This window comes from Pipra filicauda, unplaced genomic scaffold, assembly GCF_003945595.2.
Source record: "Pipra filicauda isolate LSUMZ 115617 unplaced genomic scaffold, ASM394559v2 scaffold2_size9829703_pilon, whole genome shotgun sequence".
Taxonomy (NCBI): domain Eukaryota; kingdom Metazoa; phylum Chordata; class Aves; order Passeriformes; family Pipridae; genus Pipra; species Pipra filicauda.
In genome coordinates, this window is record NW_024104421.1 from 1,904,673 (window position 1) to 1,921,993 (window position 17,321).

The following is a 17,321-nucleotide window of genomic DNA, read 5'->3' on the forward strand; positions in this document are numbered from 1 at the left end:
TGTGACAGGACCGTGGAGTGAGAGGCAGGGCAGGGTACACAGCCCTGCTGGCATTTAGCCTTGTCCTGCTTGCTGGCTGTTCTCAGGAACAGGTTGTCTTCCTTCATATATTCTTATTCTTACTTGAAAACTGAGTTTTCTATTGGGAAAAGTGTCAGAACCCCCTAATCAGCTTAGAGGAAAGGATTGCCCAGTGGGGTACTCCAGAAGGAAAGAAAATACACGCACTTGGAGGGAGGATGGGAGGGGGTGATGGTAATGTGGTGAGATGGAGGGGCTTTGGGAGATTGGGAGGTGAAGGATTGGATAGGGTTTAACAAAATACAGGCACGTAGATTGTAGCAGCAGGGGTGCTGAAGAAGAAGAAATACTAAGAGCAGAGAATAAAGAAACATTTATGTGAAGCAGAATAGTGGAGAAAGAAAGATTGTAGCTAGGAAATTTGAGAATGAGTATGTGGATAAATCAGAAGGGCAATCTAATAAGAATAAAACATTAATTGGACAGTTTAAGAACAGCTCAGTTGGTTAGGCAAGATAACCCAAGGAAGTAACAATTAAAACAATATGGGCTAAATTATAATCTCAGTGAAGAAGCTCAAATATCAGATGGAAGCAGATCTCTTGAGTAAATTGAAGGTCCAGTTTCAATGGCCAATGTGAGGAATAAGAGAGGCTATGAAACTGTAATAGGAGAGGGCATTTTCATGCCACAAGATAGGAGAATCATTTTGCTCTAGCGATGACTGTTCAAGTGGTGAGATTTGGAAGTAGAGTGATGAAATATGTGGAGTACAGCCCACTCACTGCAGCTATCTCTGGTACCTGTCCTACTTAAGAGCTGTGGTAGGGAAAATGTCCATATGGTTAGCAATAAGACAGGAAAACAACATTTGTTGCTCTGTTTTTTTTTTTTCATTCCGTGATTGCACCTTACCAACTAGACAATCCACAGACCTGACATCTAGTGAACTTTGTTTGCTGAGGATTAGACTGTCCTCTGGTACACCAGCAGCTCAGGCTTAGGGATGATGAATTACAGAGGGCAATTCTTTGACTTCTCATATCTAAAACTGGGGTTGGTTACCAGGGTTTTGGGATGAGGCTTTAAAGCAAAGGCCTGCTTTGTTTTGTCTGGATGCCATCCATAGCATTTCTGCTGAGGTGACTTCTCACTGGGTGTTCTAGTAGGATTGTTCACATGTTTGGCATTATGATGTATAGATAATGTATTTGGAAACAGAGACTCAAAACTGTGCTGAGGATAGTCAGCTACTCCAGATCTCCTTGTCCAGAAGCACTTGGCTATTTATGGTTCTGAACTGTGGAATAGCTCTGGGAAGGCAAGGGATTTGTGGGGGCAGACGTGGAGCTTCTGCACTTCTGGTTGTCAAATGCCAGCACCTTCTCCAGACTGATGTCACCATGCAAGAAGCAGAGTGGAAGGTGGTGAAAGTCTATGTCTCGGGTGTTCTCTTTCTCTCAGTTTCTTATTCTGCAACATTTTCATCGTCTAGCTTCTGCTCCAAATACACCTGCTTCCCAGTGGCTGTAGAAATACACCTTTGGGGATTCACAGGGCAGATTTGTGAGAGGTGTGCAGCATAAATCAATTGATAATGGACTTTTATTACAGTGCATAGGAACACAGAAATGTCTCTAGTAGGACAGATTACTAGATCAGGTCTATTTGTGTAGTTTCCTATCTCTGTCAAGGCCTGACACCAAATGTTGCAGAGGAAGTCATGCAATAGATAGTAGTATAATCTTCCAAATAAAATCAGTGTTTCAAATTCTTAGAGTTTTGAGACTACATTTACCCTTCATTAACTTAGTTTAACACCTCATTCAAAACTACTGTTGTTAATTATAAACCTTTCATATTCTTGGTGCATACATAAACAATCAATCCCTTCTTAACCTTCATTATGCCTAATTTAGGAAATGCAGGTGTTCTCAGGGTGGTTAGTTCTTATATATTTATGTCTTGTTCTTAGAATGCTGCTTAATTGATTTAAAAAATATATATTTCCTCTTTGGCTCATATACCCTTTTTGTACTAATTTGCTTTAAAAATAAGCCAGATAAATGGTTTATTTTTAGATTGTCACAATGTACCAGAAAGCAAAATGTCATCATGCTGTTGAAAACTAAATAGTTCATCTTCAACCTTGTAGTAAACAGTTTAACCACTGTGAAAACTAAACTTTGCTTTTTAAAATTGTTCCGTTGTTACTTCTTAAATACATTTCTTTTGTTTTCCTAAGTAATTCACTGCTTTTATTTCTTGAGATGAATAATATATAGATGAACTGACCATGATTCAATAGAGCTCTGTAGCTTGTCATGCATTCTTGAGCTGCAAAGTGAATTTTAAAGATGACTATGCGACCTCAAAAGCTGGCAGTCGGACTGCCCAGTTGCTGGCTTCTCTCAAACCAGCTGGATTCAGGCCTGGGAGCTCTCAATATCATGAAAGGCTCTGTCAAAGAAAGCAAATGTTGGATTAACTTTGGTGCAGTATACATCCCGTGGGTGTGAACATGGAAGTCTTCTCATGCAGGTCACAGAGACTAACATTTATCTGCCTGACAGGGCACATTTCTCATTTTCACCCAGTAGCAGGAAAGAAAACCACAAACCCAGCAATTGTATTGGAATCTATGTCAGTTCATGGTGAAATCAGTCCAGTGCTGTCCTGACAAGTTGGGGAGGAAGGGATCAGGAAGAGTGAGCATCCTGGGTGGCCCTCTCCTGACACCAGGGACTGCCTCTGCTCCATGTCTCTGCTATGGGATTCTTGTTTCTAACATGTAGTTTCCACAAGGCTCCTAAATGATTATGAGCCACTTCCAGTCCAAACTCATGAGTTCAAGATCAACCAATAAATTACAGAACCTGCTCCCCTCCTTCCTCACTCCCTCCAGGATCTTGAATGCCACTATTTCACGGGCCAAGGCTTTTGTTGATGATATATTCCCAACCAGTGCTTCCTTGTTAGTGAATAGTCGATCCAGCTGTAAGTTGACCCATCAATACTTGTATCAAAAATTATCCCTGTCTCAATCTGGAAATCTCCCAGGTTGCTTGCCTGACTCTGTCTTGGCCTTCCTATAGGTGCCAGGGAGATAGATGTAAGTCTCCCGGTGGACCCAGAGTTTGTGATCCAGAGACTTCTTCGAGTTGTTTAAAGGGGGTTTCTGCTACCAGAAACTATGCCTCTTCTGGAACTGGCGACCTGGATGTCTGGGTAAAAGTAAACTCGGGTTACTGATCTGTATGTTGGAGAGACGGGGAGTTGCTCAGGACCACCTGCAGCTGGAGGTGATGCAACAGAGTATGACAGGCTGAAGGTGGATGGGAAACAGGAAGGTTCCTCGCTTGGGCAGCAAAGTGCTACCTGGGAGTGGTTAAAGGATGTCTCTGCTGTCCTGAAATAGTTGTTCCCCACAGTGATTACCTAGTGGAAAATGAAAGTAGAAGGTCTGACCGTAGTCACTACACTTCAGCTTGCTGCCTGTTCACTATGGAGGGGGACCCTGGTTGTGGGAGCTCCAGCTGTGCAGCGTTTGCATAATTCCTTAGGAGCCGTACAGCTCCTCTTCCCCTTTCCTGTTCAGTGGGATCGCTTGCACATGCTAGCCTGAGAGACTGCATGACTGTGAGAACCTATTGCCAGTATTTTTTATTTTTTAGATTTCTTTGGATTATGGGTAGTCTGTTAAAACTAGAGCACAGCAGCTAATTAAGTGAAGCATTTCAACAGTCCTTCAAGCAAAAATAGTTTTCTGTGATGTGTTTGGCTGTGTATGTCAAACTCTTCAGGTTTTCCTTTTATTTAGAATTTCATCATGTTGCACTATATATAACTCCTGCAGGCATTACAAGGTAGCATGTTTTGCATTGCTGTAGTATGCCAGGCAGCTCTCTAAACAGCAACAGGTCTCCTATTTACGACCTCTACTCTAATGTAACTGGGTTTTCTGGCAATAAAGAAGCCTACGAAGGATGAAAAACTCTCAACCAGTGGAGCAGAAAGAGGAGGGAAAGTAAAACTCCAGACTTGAATTCTGACAGGAACATTTCCCATAGCTGTAGGGAAGCTCTTTTGCAGCACTGGAAGCCTAGGGTTTTCCCAAAACCGCCTGCTTGGTGTGCGTGCTTGTGCAGAGGAGGTGTGATGGTATTGCTGGGGGCAGGTCTGACAGATGGCAGAGGCAGGAGAGGTAGATGGAAAATAAACATCTTGGCAAAGCTAGGCAGGAGTCATAGCATGTAGTAATCTCTGCGGTTTTACATTTGACAGGCTTTTAGGAATTATAATCTCACATGTAGTGTTAGCTTGTTAAAGGCCACCAGATTGGGCAGAGGTTGAAGTTGGATACGTTACATTTTCTGCCAGGACTTCAGGCCTGTAAGAGCTTAGTACATAAATCACGTTTATCCCTGGGAAGCTGTTTGATTGCTCTGGGTAATGGGGTTTGTGAATTCCTGATTTATTCCCAGCAGCACAGAGCATAGTGCAGCAAACTAGTTAGATCAGGATAGACTCAGACATGCTTCCTGTCTCCTCCTCACCTCTTCTTTTTCACTGACAAACAACTGCCAGGTTTTCACTTCTGCTGCTTTTTTCTGTGCCTGTGTAGCACAGTCCCCACCCCAAAACCACACCCAAACCACTAAACATTGTGGTGTGTTGTGAAACTCCTTTTTCCTAGTGAGTGCTGCCAAAAAGTAGTTTAATGGTAATGGTAAAGCAGCATGCAATGAGTTGGAAGCCTGAGTTTTAAATATGTGATGACCTTGACGGCCAGAGCTGGTTGGATTATGTAATGAATAAGGATTGTTTCAGAGCTCTGACAAGATGTAGTGGTGTGCCTGTGAAGTTCTGTGAGCTTTGGAAGTGAGTTTTGGAAACTGTGTTTCAGCGCCATGTGAATATTTGTCCTGAAAGGCCAGGTTTACATTCCCTGGTTACACTGGCAAATTCTTTCTAGCGAGCTGGGGGAAGTGTTCAGGGGAATCCTGCCAGCTCTCCTTATGATCTGGAATAGCTCAGATGATAAGCCTCTGCATGTCCTTTGGGAGCAGCTGTTGACTAAAAGAAATGTGGATTACATGTTTAGACGAAACAGGGAGTGCTTGGATCCCCACTACTTAAGTCTGACCCAGGAAATTCCCAGTGTTTTGTACGCCCTGGAATCAAAGCGGATAGTTGTGGTGGCGAGCAGTGAACTGATGCTGTGACTCTAGCCAAAGGGACTTGGCTCAGGTTAGGTTGCCAGTGAAGGAGTGGAGCGGCTCAGAAATGAGATGATGTGGGTAGAAAGTGAGGAAATGTCTATATTGGACTCTTCCACACCTCCTGTTAGGTACTGGTGAGGTTACTTTGCTGTAGTGAGCGCCGGAGAGAGTGGAGGTCTGAGAATGCTTTAAGTAATCACAAGAGATGTTTTACAGAGAGTTGTAAGTAAGTTGGCAGCACTGTTGAGACCAAATGGCACAAGTTTACTTCTGCATTCTTCCTGATGAGGTGCTAGAGGGAATAAGGTATACAGCAGTGTTTGCTACTGAGAAAGAAAAAAAAATCACTTTCCTGTGATTGTGTTCTTGTTGTCTAGGCCAAGAGATAAGCAACAAGTTTTAATGATATATAGTCACCTGTGGATATAGGAGATTGAGGTTCAAGACACTTACTTTAACTATCTAAAAATTACATTTCTCTGTTAGTTTCCCTCACTAGAAGTAATGAACAGGCAGAGGTACTTGCATATACTGACAGCTGCCTTAGATACCTGTGTTAGGGTAGGGTAAGTGTCCTTCTGTTGACTGAGGAGAGTCCAGATGACCAGCAGAAAATAGGTGGTAACTGTGTGGTGGCTGGGCTTCCTGAGCATCTTAGGAAGAACACAGACCTGAGGCACACACAGACTGTTACATGAGTGCAAAATGGAGCTTTGACCATCACAAATCAATTAATACAACACAGAGCTGTCACTCAGATGCTGAGAATGGAAGTAGGAGAGTAGCAAAAAGAAATCCTGTGGTCCAGCAGCAGGCAGCTTCTGCCTTATCATACCAGAGCCCCAGTTCTCCAGTATACCCTGATGATCACCAATAAACTTGATTTTGTTTATTGCTGGGCCTACAGGAGAGCAAGCTGTGAAGACAGAGTACATTTACCTCTTGTTCCTGGGACAGGTGTTTGGAGATGACTAGTGAAAGCATCACAGCTATACGAACAGACTCATTTCAAATCAGAGCTGGTGAGGTCCCCTCTGATTTCACTACATCTGTAAAACAGGAAATAGCCAAAATTCAAATATGATGGAGTTAAAGTTGAGTGCAAAATGTTTGCCACTTGACTTTTTTTTCTGTGTCTTCACCAGAAGAAAAAATACTTAAAAGACTTGGCATTGGAGTTTCTAGTAAAAAAAGGTTCGAACTTGGATATGTCTTTTCCTTTATTTTAATCCACTTAGTGCATTTAACAAAGCATTTGCATCAGTGAAACTGATTTTATAGCACCAGGCACTCAGGCAAGGTTGAAAACACATTAGCAAAACTTCAAAAATGAGGCTTTTAACCGCAAACAGGGGAATTGCAAGTTCAAGGTATATATTTATCAAGTTTCAGTTAAATGGCTGTGTTTTAATCTGTGGTAATTTTACCATTCATTTTCATCTGTTGGAAGCCATCTGTCAGCACACAGAAGGATCACTGAACTCAGTTCAGAAATATCTCTGGATACTTGGCCAGCTGATTGTCAGCTGTTTACAAAAGTGACGTTGATGGTTGCAGCAGCTCGGGCTGTAAGTGAAGTCCAGTGTCAGTGCTTGGCGGTGCATTAAATCATGGCTTTCATCCAAAATAGGACTATTAGAACTTAACTGGTGTATAATTCTGGGTGTACAGAAGCAACAAAGAGTACAGAGTTTTGTCAGTGTCCGTTTCAAGGAAACTAAAGCAAGGCATTATTTGGCATTTATTGGATTTCTTTTTCCCCCTCTCAGTCAGTAGGAAATGTGATACATATGACTGGAATCTTAATCATAATCCACCCCCTTTAAGAAATTTGTCTCACTGGCTAATTTCATCCAGATTAAACAGAATAACAGAAGTCTTAGAGGTAGTGAGTTCCTAGCAGTTTCATGAAAAACTGGGTGAAAGAGGGAGATCAAACCCAAGGTTTCCTATTTTGTTTGGCAGATCAGCTCGTCCTGCTAGCTGGCAGGGCATCCGATGGATGCTTCCCAACCAGACAAAGCTTGTTCCTTTGCCATCTCCCAAACAACTGATAGATGTGAGATGTGGGAAGCAGTTCCTGAGAAGTGAGAGGAACAAGTTTCTCTTCAAAACAGGGCTTCCCTTCGGTCTGTTCCTTCAGGTCTATTCATATGTCTTTGATGGGTTAAAACTTTTTTCCAAATGTACAGCTTCATAGGCCTTTGAAAATATGTTTCTCTTTCATACCTTTTCATGTGATACTTTTACATATTCTTGTCTCTGTCATATATATAGGCCATGGCTGACTGGCTACCTACACTTTTTGCATCAAAAAGCGCTCGAAATGACCACGCAGGAGCATTCCTTTCCTCTTCATTTCTGTGGTTTCTATTTTTAAGCATTTCGAGATGCTTAAATCTGTGTAATGGAGGAATTTTTTTCTTTTTTTTTCTGTCCAGTTCACCTTCTAGGAAGGGGCATGGCTTTAACTATCAAATTAGTGAAGAACTCCCTATGGACCTTTTTGGATTGGAGCGTGGGGGCACTTTTTTGTGAGGAGCATTATGTAATACTTACAGGGCTTTTATCTGGGTTGCAGAAGCAGGTGGAGAAGTCACTGTAGTGTGATAATTGACTGGTTAGATCTAGGTGGTATGTATCATCACTCTAGACAGTGCAAGCTCAAATGCAAGATTAGAACTGCTCAATTTATTTTTAGTGAATCTCCTTCTCCTGAAAGAATACGGCCATCCTGTGCCCTTGTTGATGCCGAGCATTTCTTTGTGCTTGTGGCTGCACAAAGCAAGGATCAGTTTTGCTGAAAGCAACGAGGGAAGTGACAAGAACAACTCATTTCCCCCCTCTGCAGCAGCACCATCGTGTAGTATAACTTCCTGTCTTAGCTGATGGTTCTGCTGTTTTTTGCAAGACAGCTATTCATTGATTTCACCTCGTGTCTGTGAAAGCTGCTCTCCTCCTGGAGGTTTGTAAGATTAAAAAAAAAAAAAAGAATAGTACAAGAAGCAATTAATCTCTTTCCCTTCCCCACTCCCCTTTGCCTCTGAATTCTCTCTGACAAAACTGCCCATTCATGTAGTTGTGCCAGCTCATCTTTCTGACAGCCCACTGTGAGGGCTGTGTGAGCAGAGAAGAAAGACCATCAGATGAGGCTGCTGGCAGATAGGATCCTTCCGTGAGATGCCGTAGACAGGCAGAGGACCTACAGTCCATCCCTTGCAGCTCGTGCTAACTGCAAAAGCTTCCATAGGCTTTCTAGAGTCTGGAGCAGCAGGTCTGGCTTCATGGATTGGAACTGAGCTACCAAACGTAGATGTCTCTGTCTAAGGCGGTCACTTTATGGTCATTAGAGAGGAAATAGGTGTCTACTTTGAGATGAATCCCACCCTAAAGGATGCTTTGTCTGCTACAGAGAAGCCTTGGAAGTGTTTGCATTTCAAATACTATAAATGAAGTGAGATGAACCCTGTGTCTTCTCTGGGATGGGCCCTCAGACATAGTTGTCGTATATGGGGGCTGGTGGTGGTGTCATTAGCAAAGCAGAGGAGCAGTCTGGTGCAGTGCCAGTGAATTCCAGCACTGTGTGAGGTCACTTCTCTTGAGCTGCTGGCTGCTGTCCAGAAACCATCATTTGAGCTCATGCTCAGATTCATCACTTCTCAAAGGGATGTGGCTGTTCATGGCAGTTCCTAGGTGAGATGTTGAGTCACTGCTGCTGTCTGTCCTGGATGTGGTTGGGAACAATACAGACAACTCAGAGACATCCTGTATTTCAATAGATTTTACTGCATGAGTAATGAAGTTCTATTTTTGCTATTGCAAGTCACAACTTGTGGTGGCTTCCTTATAATATACCTCTTTATACATCTGGTATGAGAGTCTTAGAAATAATTCATCTGCCCAAATACTAGAATTTAAACTCTGTAATTCATACATTATAGTTCATACATTATAATTTGTGTTTCAAAGCTTATAAGCAGGCTTTGTGCATAGGAGTTTGAAGCGAGTTTGTGTGAATCAAAATAATGTTTTCTCTGAAAAGAGGCAAACAGTTCTGTCTTTCAATAGCTTTCCAGATCAAATCTGCTCCATTTTTAAAGAAAATAATTTGCAGGAGGAAAGATAAACTTAAGACTTGTCAGATGTTCAGGTAGACTTCTATTCACTGAGGTGTATCCTGATTTCTTCTAGTTCACAGACATTGTTCAATAACAAAGATAGTCCCTGGCAAATTTTGACCTCATCTGTACTTCTACAACCTAAACGTTGCACTACTCAGTCCTCCTTTGCAATTGCAATAATAATGAAGGTATGGAATATAATGGTGTGATGATATTAGAAGAGTAATGTCTCTTTACAGTGTTAGAAAAGTGTATCCTTTCAATTACTTTTCTTAAAATGCAGAGTTTTGATGAAAGAGGGAATGCATAATCAACTGAAGCGACTGCATATCTTTATCACGCTATCTGAAATTTGAATTTAAATTCACAGGAGAACCTGATAGAGGTTAGATAATCCAAAGTCATTTGCAGATTCAAAGATTGAGCTAAACCACAGTTAAATTTTATGAGAAGAGAATTTAGGCAAGTTTACAAGGTGCACTGTGTAATACTGTTGCTACTGCTGTCTTCTGAAAGTGGATAAAAGCCTTTAGATCCTCGAAATTTTAAGCACTAATCTGTCTTTGTTTGGAAGGAGAGTAGAGGAAAAAGAGCCACACATTTTCCATGATATTATGAACACTTCTGGGAAAAAAAAGATGTCACTTGTACATTTCAACAAAAAAGGAAAAAAAGACTTGGATAAAATCAGTCAGAGATTTGGATGATGTGCTGCAATGCCTGACAGCTCGGATTTTGCCTCCTGCAGGACAGCAGGGTTTGTTAGCACAGGGCCAGGGAAGCAAAGATAGGGTAACCCAACACAGAGGATGGAAAAAGAGTTTTTTATGTTTCTTTTGCAGTCTGGGAAACAGAACTGTGAACTACACTGCGTGGGAGGCACCAGATTTTTTGTTCAGTGATTTTAAAATAGGCGGTGAAAACCCAAATATTCTCACGTTAAATAAAAACCAGGTAGTGAAAACAATATTCTCGGGTTAAATAAAATACTTTTTCTCCTTTTTGGGCACCTCAAAAAAACCTGGAAGAAAGTTCTAAAAGGAAAGATACTGATGATGCAGAAGAGATAGAAATGCTTGATTTCATAATTCTCCTCTCCCACAACTATTAATTTGGTAATTTGTAACAAATTATCTTTAATTTATAGTTTAATTTCTTACTTAAAAAATAGCATACAGCTCTACTGCTAAGATAATGAATGTGGTTTTCATGAACTCCCTTATTCTGAGAAGTGTCTGTGGTCTCTTCAATCTCTTTCCGTTCATGCAGGTTGCAGTGCCAGGAAGTTCGGTACGTGATTTGCTTCTGTCTGCAACCTTTTTATTGTCCTGATATCTTTCCTCTCTTGAGGAAGATGGGGGAAATATTACATGGTCTGTGTAGAGTCCAGACACTAGAAATTGCTGCAGGGGGCAGGCATTGAAATAGGTGGAAAGTTTCATATCAAGAAAAAATACAGTAATAAATGTGAGGAGGAAAACGGTCATGACTTTAGTCTTCATAAAATCTTATCATATTACAGAAAGCTTGCCTGGGAAGTAAACCAGATTATCTCTTTGTTCTGCTCTGTGGTATCCATTTTTCGTATTTCTTTTTCATTGCATTTAGGCCTATTCTTCAAGCTTAGGTAACTGGGGTATTTTCAAAAATGAACCTGTGCAGAGCAATGTATTCTTGATTTAGATGTTGTTTTTGGCAAAGGTCTTAATTTTAGTTAGAGCTTAAGCTACTACTGCTGTCCCAAAAAAAACAATTTTATATGCTTTTCTGAATATCAAAAACATTTTTATTGGCCATTCTCTTACTCCTTTGGTACATGTCCATGGTGTTCTTAGGAGGGCAGTTCTGAGATCATCTTCCTGAATAGTTGTGCTGAGGGTAATTTTAAATTTCATCTCAGGTGGGGTGGAGTCTGCTGTAGAGAGGAATGGTGCCAAAATACTTGTCAAGGCTGAAGCCAGCCTTGATTTTGTTGTGGAGGAGAAAAGACCATGTGGCTCTGTGTTGGGTGACTTGGAGTTCATTCAATGTGTCCCTTGGCATCTGATGACGGCAGAACGGCGACAGCCTTTTCCCTTATTCTCCCTAATAAATTTATATCATGTTTACCCACAGCTTTGATGCAGAGGCAGTTGGGTGTTTGGAGCAAGAGTTTGATGTGTGTGATATCTGCCCTGATAAAATAAGAACATTACATTCCACTTTTTTTCCTTACGCCTGCTGTCTTCTGCCCTGCCTAAGGTGGAAGCTAGTATGCCTTGGATAGTAAGGTACTTTAAACACCATGAAAACCTCAAAGCCTCAAGCTAACCCCCAGTTACAAGTATTATATTGAGCTCTTTAGGAAACAGGAATTCAGTGTATGTGACCAAACCCAACTAACGATGTTTTCACAGGATATTCAGAAGCCAAATGCCAACTGCAGCTACGAACTCATGCGACCACACTGGTTGTAATTGAACCAGTGATTCTACTGTTGTTGAATGGCTTTTGTAGAGCAATAAAATTCTCAAACTGCCAGCTTGGACCAAAAAATGACCTCAAGTAGAGCCATTACATGGCTATATGAGAGGACTCTCTTACAGCTGTAAACATTAGCTACTGCCTGCTGTTGGAGATGGGGTATAGGCCTGGATTTTTTGTCCGTTCCTGGATGGTGATGGTCATTGTATGGATGAATTCAGGATATGTCCAGGTATGAACTTGCTCAGATTAGTTCTTGATCCTCTATGTTTCTTTTCATCGGTGCAAGACAACTTATTAAAATATTATTGATAAGTTTCTCAGATGAGAAAAGAAGCAGGGCAGCAAATGGTCCAGGGAGCAGAGCAACCTGGGTCTCCTGCTAAGCATCCTGATTTTCAATAGAATCATATATGAAATATTATATTTAAGAAACCAAAGTTCAGATTGCAGTTACAGATGGATGTTCCCAACCTGGGAAGCATTGACACCAAAAATAGTGCTAAATAGTTAATAGTTAACTGTACTTTGGCCTTGGACATGACGTGTGTGTGGGTAAGAACAAAGGTCAGTTTGTCCCTGTAGTTGGCAGGGGGTGACTGCACTAGAAATAGTATTTCCAGGCTTTATTTAGAATGGAATATTTAGAGGTGAATCTTGTAAAAGAGAGAATAGCCACAGGAATTATGGAAGGAGTAAAAAACTTTGTTCAAAGCGAGAAATTGAGGAAAACTTCAGCTTTTTTGATCATCATTCAACCTGAAATTTCAGAAGCCAGGGATCTATTAAAGGAGTGGGGAAGAATAATTAAAAACTCAACCAAAACCTGAAGTGCCAAAAAATCAGACCCTGAACTGGGTGCAAATTTATTAAAGGCAATATTTTGTTAAGCAGTGATTTTGGTATCTCCCCTGCCACCAAAACTTCTTGCAAAAACATCTGAATGTGTTATTCTTATGGCAGCACTGCACCAAAGACCTAATTAGGAGAATTTGAGGGTTAGATTTTGAGACTCACAGTGTTGGAGGTGCTCAGACCGATTGTGTTTCAGAGCCACTATTGGTATTAATCCCTGAAGTATTTCCAATAGGGATGTTAGCTCAGTGTCCCTAAGCATGCAGATGCTGGGAAATAGGTGTCAGTTTAGTTTGGGGACTCCACGAGGTTCTTGGTAGGTCCTCCTGCCTCTACTGGGGGATACATTAATGGAAGCACTTAAGCAATTGCACTGAAATGGAGCTGTGTAAATCTTCTCTAGTGAAGCCAAGCGACTACCTGTACCCTGGATTTCAGCAGTGCCACAAATCCCTGGTTGTGAGTGAAGACCTGATGGTTTTGGCTTGACACCAGCTGAAACTCCGAAGGCAGATTAATTTTTTTTCTCTGAGCCTTCAGATTCATTTGATCTCAAAGCAAAACATGTGAAGTTGAGGTGAATGTGAACTGCAATGTAAAGAAAAGGAGGTTTATGCCAGCCCAAATACTGCGGGGTTGTGCTTCAGATCCAGGTTCTGTTTTGGACAAAGGTTAATGTGATATCAGCTAAATCCAGGCAGCTGAGCAGAGTCTGACTAAAGCAATTCATTTGACAAGTTGTTTTTGTCTCAAACTTGAACCTGAACCTCAGTCATTATTTTATTGCTGCTGTTAAAGCCATGCTGCCCTTGTTTAGTGGGAGGACTGCTGACACTTGCTGGGACCTGCAAGAGCAGCATCAGGCTGTAGCTGCTCCTGCCCTCTCCCCATCCCATGTGTACTGGATCATCCTTCATGGGGAACTGTTCTGCAGACTTGTTTGGAGTCCTGTTCAGATCAGGCTTAAGCCTTCAGTCCTCCTTCACAGAATCACTGAATCATTAAATTTGGAAAAGACCTCCACGAAAGTCCAACCTGCAACGAAATACCACCGTGCCCTCTAAACCATATTGTGAAGTGCCATGTCTTCTTGTTTTTTGAACACTTCTGGGGATGGTGACTCCACCACTCCACCAGTTCCCTGGGGAAGCTTCATGAAGCTGCCTTGCTGTTGTTGCTGCTTGACAAGTGGCTCTCCCTGTCAGTCTGAGCTTCTCCTCATTGGTGTGCTACCTCTCCCTTGCATGGGTTGAGAAGGAAAACATTGAGAGGAATAATTTTGCTCACCCTCCCTTGCACAGTGCTGGTGGCACTTAGCACAGCGAAGGCAGCTGGAGAAGTGGTGGGTGTGCTGGGGAGGCAAGACACCTGTGCAGAAGAGATACATAAAGGGCTGTAACTTCCTGGCTGACCACTCCTACTATGGAATTGCCCATTTCTGGTTTTAGGTGTTATATTTGCTGTCATTTGGGATGTTTGAAGGAGCTACTCTAAGTCATTATTGACTGAGACTTTGGTCAAACCAGAGTGAGATTAAGCATTGCCTAGCTGCAAACTGAAATCAAACTGAGAAGTTCATAAGCTTAAGATGAAGAACAAGTAGTTTGGGATTTTTATATAAGCTCTCTTACTGACTATCTATGAATTTAGGCAAGGAGGTCTAGCTTCCTCTCTGTTTTAAGGCGGAGAAGGGTGCACCCATATTAGCCCTTTCATTAGAGGTAGGCTTTGGAGGCAAACCTAGTTGTCCCCAGATTTCACTGCATCCCAGTAATGCACTCCATTGCTACAGCCACTCACAAGATCTTTATGGAATCAGACCAGAGTTAGCCTGGAGTAAAACCCATGAAAATAAGGTATTGTGGCTGTAGGATCTTTGGTACCACTGTGCCTCTGTCAGTGTGCAGTGTCTGCTGGTGTAACCCCTGATTCAAAGAAATCCTTAAACAATATATATAAAGCACACTTTTATTATGGCCGGGGAAATTCAGGGGGGTTCCCCCCCCGTGCATGTCCACTGAGAAAAGAAACACAACAGCTTTCTATACAGCGAGTTTCAAAAATTATCTATCATATACACTCTTTATGAAGTCTGCCTTATCTACATAGACATTTGGTTGCCTAACTCCTATTCTTATTATTAGAGAGTAGTTATGTAAAGTTTTATCATTTCAAACAGCTTAGGTTCCCCCCCCTCCTCTTCTGTCTCCCTTGCAATGCTATGTGCTAAAAGTCTTTCCCGCTTTCCCTGACAGTCCCTTTTGTTTAGGTAAGCTAGCTTTGTCTTAATTGCCCACAATTTGGGCAGCAACCTTCTTTCAAGCAGTTACAATTTTGCAAAGTCACACTAACATAGCTAAATTTTTATTTTATTTTGTCTTGCCTTAATTTCACCCCAGCCAGTTACACTGTGGGGGCACGGCTGGGGCAGGTCTCCAAACTGCTGCTCAGCTCCCTCCTCTTGCACAGGTTGCTGCTTGAGTTGATGTGCAGAGCCACTTCAGTGCCGATGCTGCCTTGTACTTAATGACCTGCTTGGTGCCCAGTTCCAGCTGAAATCCGAGAGGCCTGAAGTGAGATTGTCAGAGTAACTCTTCTCCCTCTTCTCTCACTAGTAGGGATTTGTCCCTCAAGTGCTCTCAGACCTGAGGGCCTCCAGTGCCTTTTCAATACCAGTATTCTTTAAGTCCTCTCATAGCCAGGTCTCTGCTGAATTGGAGATAACTTTGAGACAAAAGCATGTTGTTTGTGTCCTGCTAGTGGAGAAATGTTTGCAACGAATTGAGATTCTTGGCTAAAAGCTGCTGCAATTTTGCAAATTCTGTCATAACGTTTTAGTTGTGCATTTTAATCAAGCTCAGCAAATCAGTTCAGTCTCCCTGACCCTGCAAAGTATCCTGCTCTAGGTTTGCCTTTGAATCCATTCTGCTTTTTAATGAACATTTTCATATGAAGCTTTTCTTGCTTTGTAATTTTGGGATTTAGATCAGAAACAGAGACTGAATAATGTGAGACTTTTAATAATTATTCTTTTCTGACAGAAAGCACATATGAGTGCCCGGGATTTTTGTGCTAGTACATACAGATGCATACTTGAACTAGTGACTTGCCTATCTGTGGACCTTCCAGGATACACCTACTGCTTTTCATAATAGGTTTGTTAATGAAGGATTCAGTGGGAACTGAAATAATGCTTTTTTGGGAACAGGAAAGAGTAGGTATATATATTTAGTCTAATAGGGAGGGAGTTGTAAGAACTGTTCCTTATCAGTTTACCCTGGCTAAGGAAAGATTCGTTAATATAAAACACTCCCTGGATAATTTTACACTAAATTATCTGGGATTTTTTGTTCTGCTTCTTGCAGATTTCTAGAGAAGATGTGAGTTGTAGGATTTCACTTGGAAATTTTAATTTTGGGAAGTACTGGAAAACTGCAATGAGGTCCCCCCTGAGTCCTGTGTTCTCCAGGGAGAAGAGACCTGACTTCTTAAGTCCTTTCTCATAGGGCAGATTTTCAAGCCCTTTGATCATTGTGGTGACCCTCTTTTGGACTCTCTCCAGTCTGTCTGCGTTTTCCTTGATCTTCTAGGACCTTGGGATCTAGAACTAGCCACAGTATTGTCCTAGACATCATTAATTTGGAATTGACTTACACGCCTGAGCATAGTGATTTATGTCTTTCTTGAAATATTTATGCAGATGGAGGAGTTCACTTTTGAGCTATTTCCTCTTTTGCTAAGATTATCACAAATCTACTCTACAGTTTTCCAGTTTTCATCAGATTTTCAGTTGGAAGTATGTCTGAAAAGTAATACACAGTTGCAGAAAGCTATGAACTTCAGGGGAAAATAATGTTAGGGGTTTTTTTCAAGTATTAGTTTTTAGAAATGAAAAGTAGCTGTAAAACTTTAAAAAATGCTAAAAAAATTTAAATTTCCATTAGTGACTTCACAGTTTTGAATAAAATCTCTTTCTCAGAGGAGAACAGCTACATCAAGCATTCTAGTAGTCACTAATAATTGATGTTTTTCGGCTTATGCAACCACTGGAAATTGTGCCAGTCTCTTTAGGATTCCCTTTAGGATATATGAAAAATGTATATAATAACATGAAAATATACTCTAATGACATAGTTCTGCAATGCGTGTTTTAAATACATCTATTACATATAAAAAACAGTATGAGTGTCAACCTTTCTGCTGCCATGCAGGCTATAGAAAGATGGGATATTCTGGACCTTTAGTCCTTTTCATCATTCTGTATTTTAGGATATTAATTGCTGGGTTTGCTGTGATATAGAACTTTTACTCAATGTAACCTTCAACCAGCTCACCAGCTCTCAAATTTCTACTCAAGGTGAATAGTAAGTATTTTTGGGAAATGAATGTGTAAGAGGATATGCAGTTTCAGCAAGGAAACTAGGAGGTATAATATTCAGTCTCTCTCTATATATATCTATCATACTGGGATGACTCAAGTTGGACTCGAGTTAGAAGGCAGGCTCTAATACTGCTGGGAATATACACAAGGACATTCAGTAACTGGAGAGGGATGCCAAATTTTTCCATCCATAAGTTATGTAACTATGGGGTTTTAGGAAACCTGCTCTTCATGAATAAGGTTTGGTACTGAATTTTG

The 17,321-nt window shown here is 41.3% G+C and overlaps 1 protein-coding gene across 1 annotated transcript in view; it reads left to right on the forward strand.

Moving 5' to 3' along the window:
* ST8SIA1 (ST8 alpha-N-acetyl-neuraminide alpha-2,8-sialyltransferase 1) overlaps nt 1-17,321 on the forward strand; it is a 121,569-nt gene that overhangs the window by 12,490 nt on the left and 91,758 nt on the right. The gene's annotated exons all lie outside the window — the stretch shown is intronic.